At 36.7% G+C, this 7,579-nt stretch overlaps 1 long non-coding RNA gene across 2 annotated transcripts; it reads right to left on the bottom strand.

Annotated features, from left to right (window-relative positions):
• Positions 1 to 3,675: 3,675 nt before the first annotated feature.
• LOC111811622 lies at positions 3,676 to 5,973 on the bottom strand. 2 transcript variants are annotated; one of them, XR_002817577.1, is made up of 2 exons: positions 5,545 to 5,973; positions 3,676 to 5,060 (listed from the first exon to the last, which is right to left on the bottom strand). It is a non-coding gene; the product is annotated as an uncharacterized LOC111811622 (long non-coding RNA). The 2 variants fall into 2 exon arrangements; XR_002817576.1 differs by having other exon boundaries at positions 5,625 to 5,966.
• Between the last annotated feature and the right edge of the window lie 1,606 nt (positions 5,974 to 7,579).

Consider the following 7,579-nt stretch of genomic DNA (forward strand, 5'->3'; position numbering starts at 1 on the left):
AATTTGGTATATAGGAGGAGAATCCATTAACCAGAACTTTTGCTATCTTTTCTGTTATCTATTCCAAATGGATGTTCGGTGTAGGTTAGCAAGGTCGATTCGTTCTATAACTACTCATGCAGGTCACCTACTAGGATATCTATGGATTACTAGGATTCAATAACTCAGCTGCTATCAATGTTAAGTTTTCTGTACTTTCTCATTGGCCTTAGTACATGTGATTGAATTGAAAAGAACATCCGTCTTGCTTTCTCTTTCTTTCTTTCTCCCTCTGGGTTGGATTTGTGTGTGCAGAGATGTCGAGGATTCAGATCGTTTTATTTTGTTTTGGTGTCCTTTTGATATCCTTAGTCTGAGGAAGCTCCATATTAAGTTTATGATATGGCTCTTTGGAACCATACTTTTAGCGATGTTTCTGGATATAGCAGCGCCATCCTGTAAGATTAGGAGATTTCCTATCAGTTTGTGATATATGAGATTAATTTATTAAATCATGGTCACTCTTTTAAGAGGATATTATGAATTGGTGGATTTTCTACTGTTTGAAGAGCATGGTTGAGAGATGTGCTTTATTTTTGGCTAAATCACTAGGAATGCTCATGGTAGATCGTTCTTTGCTGTGTTGAGCAAGTCCTTCCGGCTTTAAGACCTCGGTTCGATTTGGTGCAGTCATCTGTAACTATTAGGTTCTAACGGTCAACTAGGATGATTTATAGTTACATGATCGTTTTAGCTTGCATCATCCTTCTTTAGTCTGTTGTTAGAAATCACGAACCTTCGTAATGATATGATATTGTCTACTTTGAGCATAAGCTCTTATGGCTTTGCTTTTGGTTTCCTCAATGGAGATATATTCCTGACTTATAAACTTGTGATCAACCTCCCAACAATCTCTACTATCCTCCCCTCGAACAAAGTACAACATAGAGCCTTCCTTGAGGCCTATGGAACTCTCGAATAGTCTCCCCTTGATCGAGTCTCGACTCCTTTTCTGGAGCCCTCAAACAAAGTACACTCTCTGTTCGACATTTGAGTCACTTTTGACTACACATTCGAGTTTCACAATTTCTTTGTTTGACACTTGAGGATTCTATAGACATGACTAAGTCAAGGGTATGACTCTGATACCATATTAGGAATCACGAACCTCACAATGGTATGATATTGTCCACTTTGAGCTTAAGCTCATGACGTGTGCTTTTGGTTTCTCTGATAGGCCTCATACCAATGGAGATGTTTTCCTTACTTATAAACTCATATCAATCCCTTAATTAGCCAACGTGGGACTCTCCCAACAATCATTTCCTCATCTCCCTTCCCCTTCAAGTGATGTGCAGCACGTGTAGCTGCAATATTTTGTATGTGTTCGTGATTTGTACAAAGCAATAATTGAACAGATTGACCATTTCTTATTTGGCACAATTCAGTAAATAATAAAAGTTTGTTTATTCATTTTTTGTTTTGAATCCCTTTTAACTTCCTACATGCGTTTAGCATTGTTATAATTTCTGCTGCCACCGTGAACATCAAAATGGTAACAACTCATGCTTGTTCACAGTGTCATATAATGTACGCCGGCATGTTTGCTTTTGCTATCTGTACATTTATGACAATCTTGCATCCTCTTTGTTGGCATCTGTGTGTGTCTATTTCTCTTGTACGGCACGGCGTTCAGCCCCTTTGATTTCCTCAATTGTGTTGTGGTTTTTATATTCCACCTCTGCAAACTGTTTTATCCTTAAGAAGCATCGGTAATTATAGTTGAATTGATTACACAATTTTCCTCTTTCCTTCAGAGTCCGATAAATTGAAGCTAGAATTTCTCCATCGAAATATTACATTACATTTTCCATGTGGCTAAAAGATGCAACGGTAGCAAACCCCAGAATGTTTGAGGAGGGCCTATCATCCTACAACCTTGGCAGGGAGCTGCTTCATATTCCCCATGTTTCTGCTACTTCAGTGGAATAACCTGGAAAATTTCTCCCTAATATCCCCCACGAGATACGAGATGGTTTGTTGTAAGTCCATATTCTCATTTATTTTGGTTATTAACTCTTATTTAGTTCATAACCATTTTGGTTCATATTTTTTATTCATGTATGTGCATTAATATTGCTGTGCCTATATAAAAGTTTGTCTAGCATTGTTTTGAGACGTGAACCCATTACCATTTTGTATTTGCCTAGAGACGATTGAGAGAAACTTTGTTGAGAGACTTTTTCGTGTGAGTGTGAGAGTGTGGGAGGTACACTTGTAAACACTTTGTTATAGTGATTGGCTTAACTTAGGGATGTAGGAGAATTTTTTCTCTCTGAACCATGTAAATCTTTGTCTCTTTGTTTAATTTCTGTTTGTGGGTGTGTGAGTGCAATCGATCTTGCTCTTGCTTCTGCTACAACAATTGGGTATTAGAGCATTACATTTGGGTATTAGAGCATTGAAGGTTGTGACATTACGATATTTCTCAATGATTTAATCAATGGGTCTGCATTTAAGTTTTAGGAGGAAAATGTTTTCTTTAGCCATTGAATTCTCTATTTGCTTTGTGGATGGTTTTCATATGAGCCATCATGACAAATAATAGGGCTTCACATGAGGATAATGGTTTGAATTGTTATCTAGTTATTACCAATGTTCAATAGTTTCAAGCGGTACACGCATCACCTATGGTCGCCCGATGTTACGGGTTGTCTTGGTAGACTGCAAGCTGCCATATGGGTTGCTTAGAGATTGTGTTATTTACTTCCTCATCATTGTAACCAGTTGGTAGTTAAGGTCTCATGGGTACGTACATGGGTAGGATTTGGTGCGGCGAGCCTCAAAAGTTTGCTAGCTTCTTGTGATTGGTTTAGTCGGTATTTTATCAGGTTTATCTTTAGTCGGTATTTCTCTTTGCATATTCTCTCTTTTGTTCTTCATGTTTTTCATTTAGATTGAGCATGTAAGTTATACGATCCTCGATCCTAACAATTTTGGAATGATTTTAGTTTTTTTAAAATCACTTCAAACGATAATATTTTTCAGATCTCTATTCGATGATGTCTATAATGATGAATATGGAGGGGACAAGAAGTTTGATGTTCATGGTAACATTTCATGATTTTCATCCCTCTGTTGCTCTCAAATCATTAATTTTGAATCTGTTCTCTAGAGAAAAAAACATGAACATGAAGCATTTTGTCTTCTGCAGAAAGGAAAAAAAATAAAAATTATTTCTGTATTGTTTTGTTGTAGGAAAATGGAGAAGAAACTGTTATTTTCAGATGGGATGATGTCAAACTTGAAATGATGAAAAAGTTTGGTTCACAAAATGCCATGAATTCTGTTAGGGTTTGTAGATTCGCGATTGATCTATGATGATAGAGGTCTTTTCGGGAGGCATATACTAATCTGGTCATCCTATTCACAACGACCTAATTTCTACACAAGTTGTATCATTGCATTTGTTCAGTCGGGTTGTCAAAGGGCGATTTATGCTAATATGACCGGAACTAGAATCTCAGATTTTGCCAGTTCCATGGCTACATATTCAGTCAAGCACATGAGACTGAGTCGCCTATACTTGAGCTCGAGAAAGATTCTTTATTATTGACCGTGTCTGCTTCAACTTCATTCATCACTCATGTTGTGTAGTATGTAGCAAGATTATAAGTCAAGTCTCAATAAGGAAGATTTTGAGCCCCAACGACAAAGGAATGAGCATTTTTAGGGACTAACCCACTTCCCATTACCCGACGAGAGGAATTCCTCGCACATAATTAAGGGAGCCATTGAAAGGTGACTAAAACATTAAAAACGACAACTACCCGAGCTAATTATAGAGGCAAGAAACACTGGGTAACCGTTTCTTATTTTTGCAATCTTCCGGTGACCTTCCTCATCATATACTCCCGTTTCATTGGAAATTCAAACGTCGCAATGTCTATCCCGACTCTTAAACTCACTAGTGCCCTAAGCACTAAACACAGTTTTTTCGGTCTTTTGCACCATTTCATAAGTAACTAGAACTAATCTAGGTTCTTATATTGACGTTACTTCCCTTCGTCACAAACTTTAAAGTTCACGGTCTAAATTTGTAAAAAAAAAATTTCCGATCCTCGAGCAATCAATTTGTCCATACACAAGGTGTTAGTTTCTAGGGTCACTATTGAGTCATGAGTGTGTTAAATGCTGGCTGGCTGAAAGAGCCATTGTTTCTTAGCATCCCAACATTACATGGACTTTATGACCCACCTCCATTTATGACCTTCACATGTTACCTCTTTCTTATTTTATTTTTATCATTATTTTCTTCTCAACCATACCATTTAATTTCCCGACCCTTTCACCCGACAACCCTACAAAAGCAACGACCGGAGCGGGAGAGTTAAGAGCTAAAAACGAGGATCCCCCACGTCTTTCTCTCATTCAAAACCGTGCACGAGTCTTTCATCTTTCACGGCTCCTAAGCTCGAAGTCTAGTTATTAATGGACCACACTGACATCCTCCTCTTTCTGCATACACTGTAGTTAACTTCAGTTGTATTATAGTTTACATTATAGCCAATTTACACCATACCCATGTGACCATACCCTATTCATTATTGGCCCACAACAATTATATCAAAATTTTGTACTCGTAGAACACGCCATCACCTACAATCCTTTCTTCTTCTAGCGGGGACTTCCATGAAATAAAACGGGCGGCATCATCGTATGCTCGAAATTTGTTGCCCTAGTTTATAATATTGGAGTACTACTATGGTCGATTTGTCACCCAATCTACTTAAACAACCTAAAGGTTTTGCCCCACAACGTTTGGAGAATGAGCGTGTGTGTGTGTGTATATATATATATATATATATATATGCATGACTTAGTCCGTTATTCTCGTAATTCAAATAAGATTCAGATGAGGGGGGTTGGGTTAAGTCTCTGAAAGCATGGTTCTTGCCTCCCTCCTTGGAGCTCGTCAATTCCTTGGGTGATCCCTTGCTCTCATGTTCGAGGGTTTGCTCGTCATTTAGGCCGATGAGTGAGTTTTCTGCTCATTACAGTCTCCCCGTGATTCTTCGCACCTGAATAGTATCAGGACCCTTGATCAAATAAACCCTCCTGTAACCCACAACTCGAAATGAACCTTGCAACAAGACGCTGATATTTGCTACGTTACTCTTAGATCAAATGCGCATATGTAAGTATATATGTATTATATGCTTTTTACACATAAATTTGGGACGGAGTTTTTGAATCTCCAATAAAGAATAACTGTCTTAACTAATGAACTATGTTTATATTTTCATGTATTTCTTTCACATTTAAGATGAAATTTGTGAATCAAACATAAATCGACATGCAAAAAAATTTACATTCAAGTTTGTTCATAAGAGAAAAAAGATCGAATTTACGTCAATCTATTTGCTTAAGCTTCTATTAGCGATAGTAATTCAACGGGTATCGTTCATGAGATAAACGAACCAAAATCTACTATTAATCGTCAAGGGGGAAAAGTTGAGTTTCTCAACAAGAAGAAAACTTGAGAAAAACAAAGCAAGATTTTACCTTATTTCTTTCGAACTTCCCCAACACAAATACCTCACAAAATAGTAAAAGTTGGTGAATTAGAACAACCTTTCACAGACCTGCATATATGTATGTGTCAGTAATCGATGCGGAGGACTCGTCGAGACGGGCCAATGGAACAGCGAACCCGAGCTTTAGATTGAGAAAGAAAGCCAAGTTTCGACATCAAGATGAAAGATTTAACATGACGGGTGTTGAGGGGAATGAAGCCTGGTCCGAAATCATTCAAAAGTCGACGAGTTTGATTCCCGAGAGGTTGAAATTCAAAGAGATGAACGATCTCGCACCAGACAACATTTCCCACAACTGTTCATGAGGAGAGAGAAACACAAAAATAGAGAGAAAAACAATAAATTGTTAACTTTCTTGGGGTCTTTTTATACTCATCGAATGATCTCTTTGTGCAAACTTTTCATACTCATTTTGTGAAGAAAGAAACAGTACATTGATTTGGTCATTTATGTTCGGTTTTTTTAATGTAACATTTTTGTTTTAAAAATTGGTTTTTTTTTTTAAGAATAAAATGTTTAAAACAAATATAAAATAAAACGTAAAAGAAAATATAATTATTTTATTTTTATTCCTATCGAAAGGCACGAGCTACAAACGGCCCCATGACCTTCTCAACAGCTACTATCAATTGTCTAGGATCTCGTCCTCATTACCTAAAAAAAACATAGTATGAAATTTTAGGAATTACGACTCCTTACAATGATACAATATTATCCACTTTGAGCATAAGCTCTCACAGTTTTGCTTTGGGATTCCCGAGAAGGTCTTATCCCAATGGAGATTTATTCTTTACTTATGAACACATGATCATTCCCTAAATTAGCCAACGTGGGACTCTCTCCCAACAATCTTCAATATAGAAAGGTTGAGTATTTAAAAGTACGAGTAAGTGACTCTACTATAAGGGTCGAAAAGGGCAACCACGTACACTATGTCTATGATTATCATGACCATGGAATCTAAACTCATGACTAGACTTGAGCCCTACACGGCCCATATATATGCACACAAAGTCACCAGGCGAGTATGAGTCCTATCCATACCTAACTATGGGGGTACACATGCTCATGCATACTGTACCCATGGAAAAGAATGAGATGCCTAAGGTTCCACAAGGTAAGAGACCATTATAATTCACTTAACTGTAATTCATAATCTTTATTTTATTCGTGGCTCTCATTTTTCGAAACTTATAACAAATCATCGTAATAGAATAAAATGTGTTTACATATCATACAACTGTTAGCCTCAATAACTCATGATCAATATGGTAACGACACATACTAAAAATATCCGATTAATACTTAAGACGTTTCAATAATAAGTTCACTTACCTTAATGAGCCAAGTCCAACTGTTTTATGCTCCTTTTAGCTAACGGTAGCGTAGGTTCAATCTCTAATATCATATATTATGCTAGAAAAGCTTAAATAATCTTTGAACCTAAGTGAACCTGAACCAACTAAGACGGAAGGAAAATCAATTTAAAATGCAATGATCCAAAGAAAAAAACCAAAGAAAAACCTTGAACCTTACGTGAATCGAGCTTAGTCGAACAAAAATGTACTAATTAGTGGAACCAAGTTTTATGTAGGCAATGATCTCATTCATCTAAGCACGATTTATGTTAGCGGGATGAGATAAACCTAGGCCGTTAGAACAAGACCCACATCGTCGACTTGCATAATTTGCAAGAGGAATGAAACTAAAACGATGAGTTATCATGAAAAAAAATGTTGAAACCCAAGTGATTGATTCAACACAATTCAATCTTACGATACTTTATTAAGAAAAATAAGTTTGAATTAATCGTGTTAATTTTTTAAACAAACTAAATCGACCTAACTCAGAATCAATTCAAATAAATTTATAATTCGACCTAAAACATTTGAATGACGAGTTATTAGGCCATTGGGTTGAATTTTATTCCATTTTGTTCATCGAGATGCAATCTTTCCTTAGGTTCGTTCTCCTATCTAAATCTATAGGCATCTTTTCCTAAC

This window comes from Cucurbita pepo, chromosome LG15 (genome assembly GCF_002806865.2).
Source record: "Cucurbita pepo subsp. pepo cultivar mu-cu-16 chromosome LG15, ASM280686v2, whole genome shotgun sequence".
NCBI lineage: Eukaryota > Viridiplantae > Streptophyta > Magnoliopsida > Cucurbitales > Cucurbitaceae > Cucurbita > Cucurbita pepo.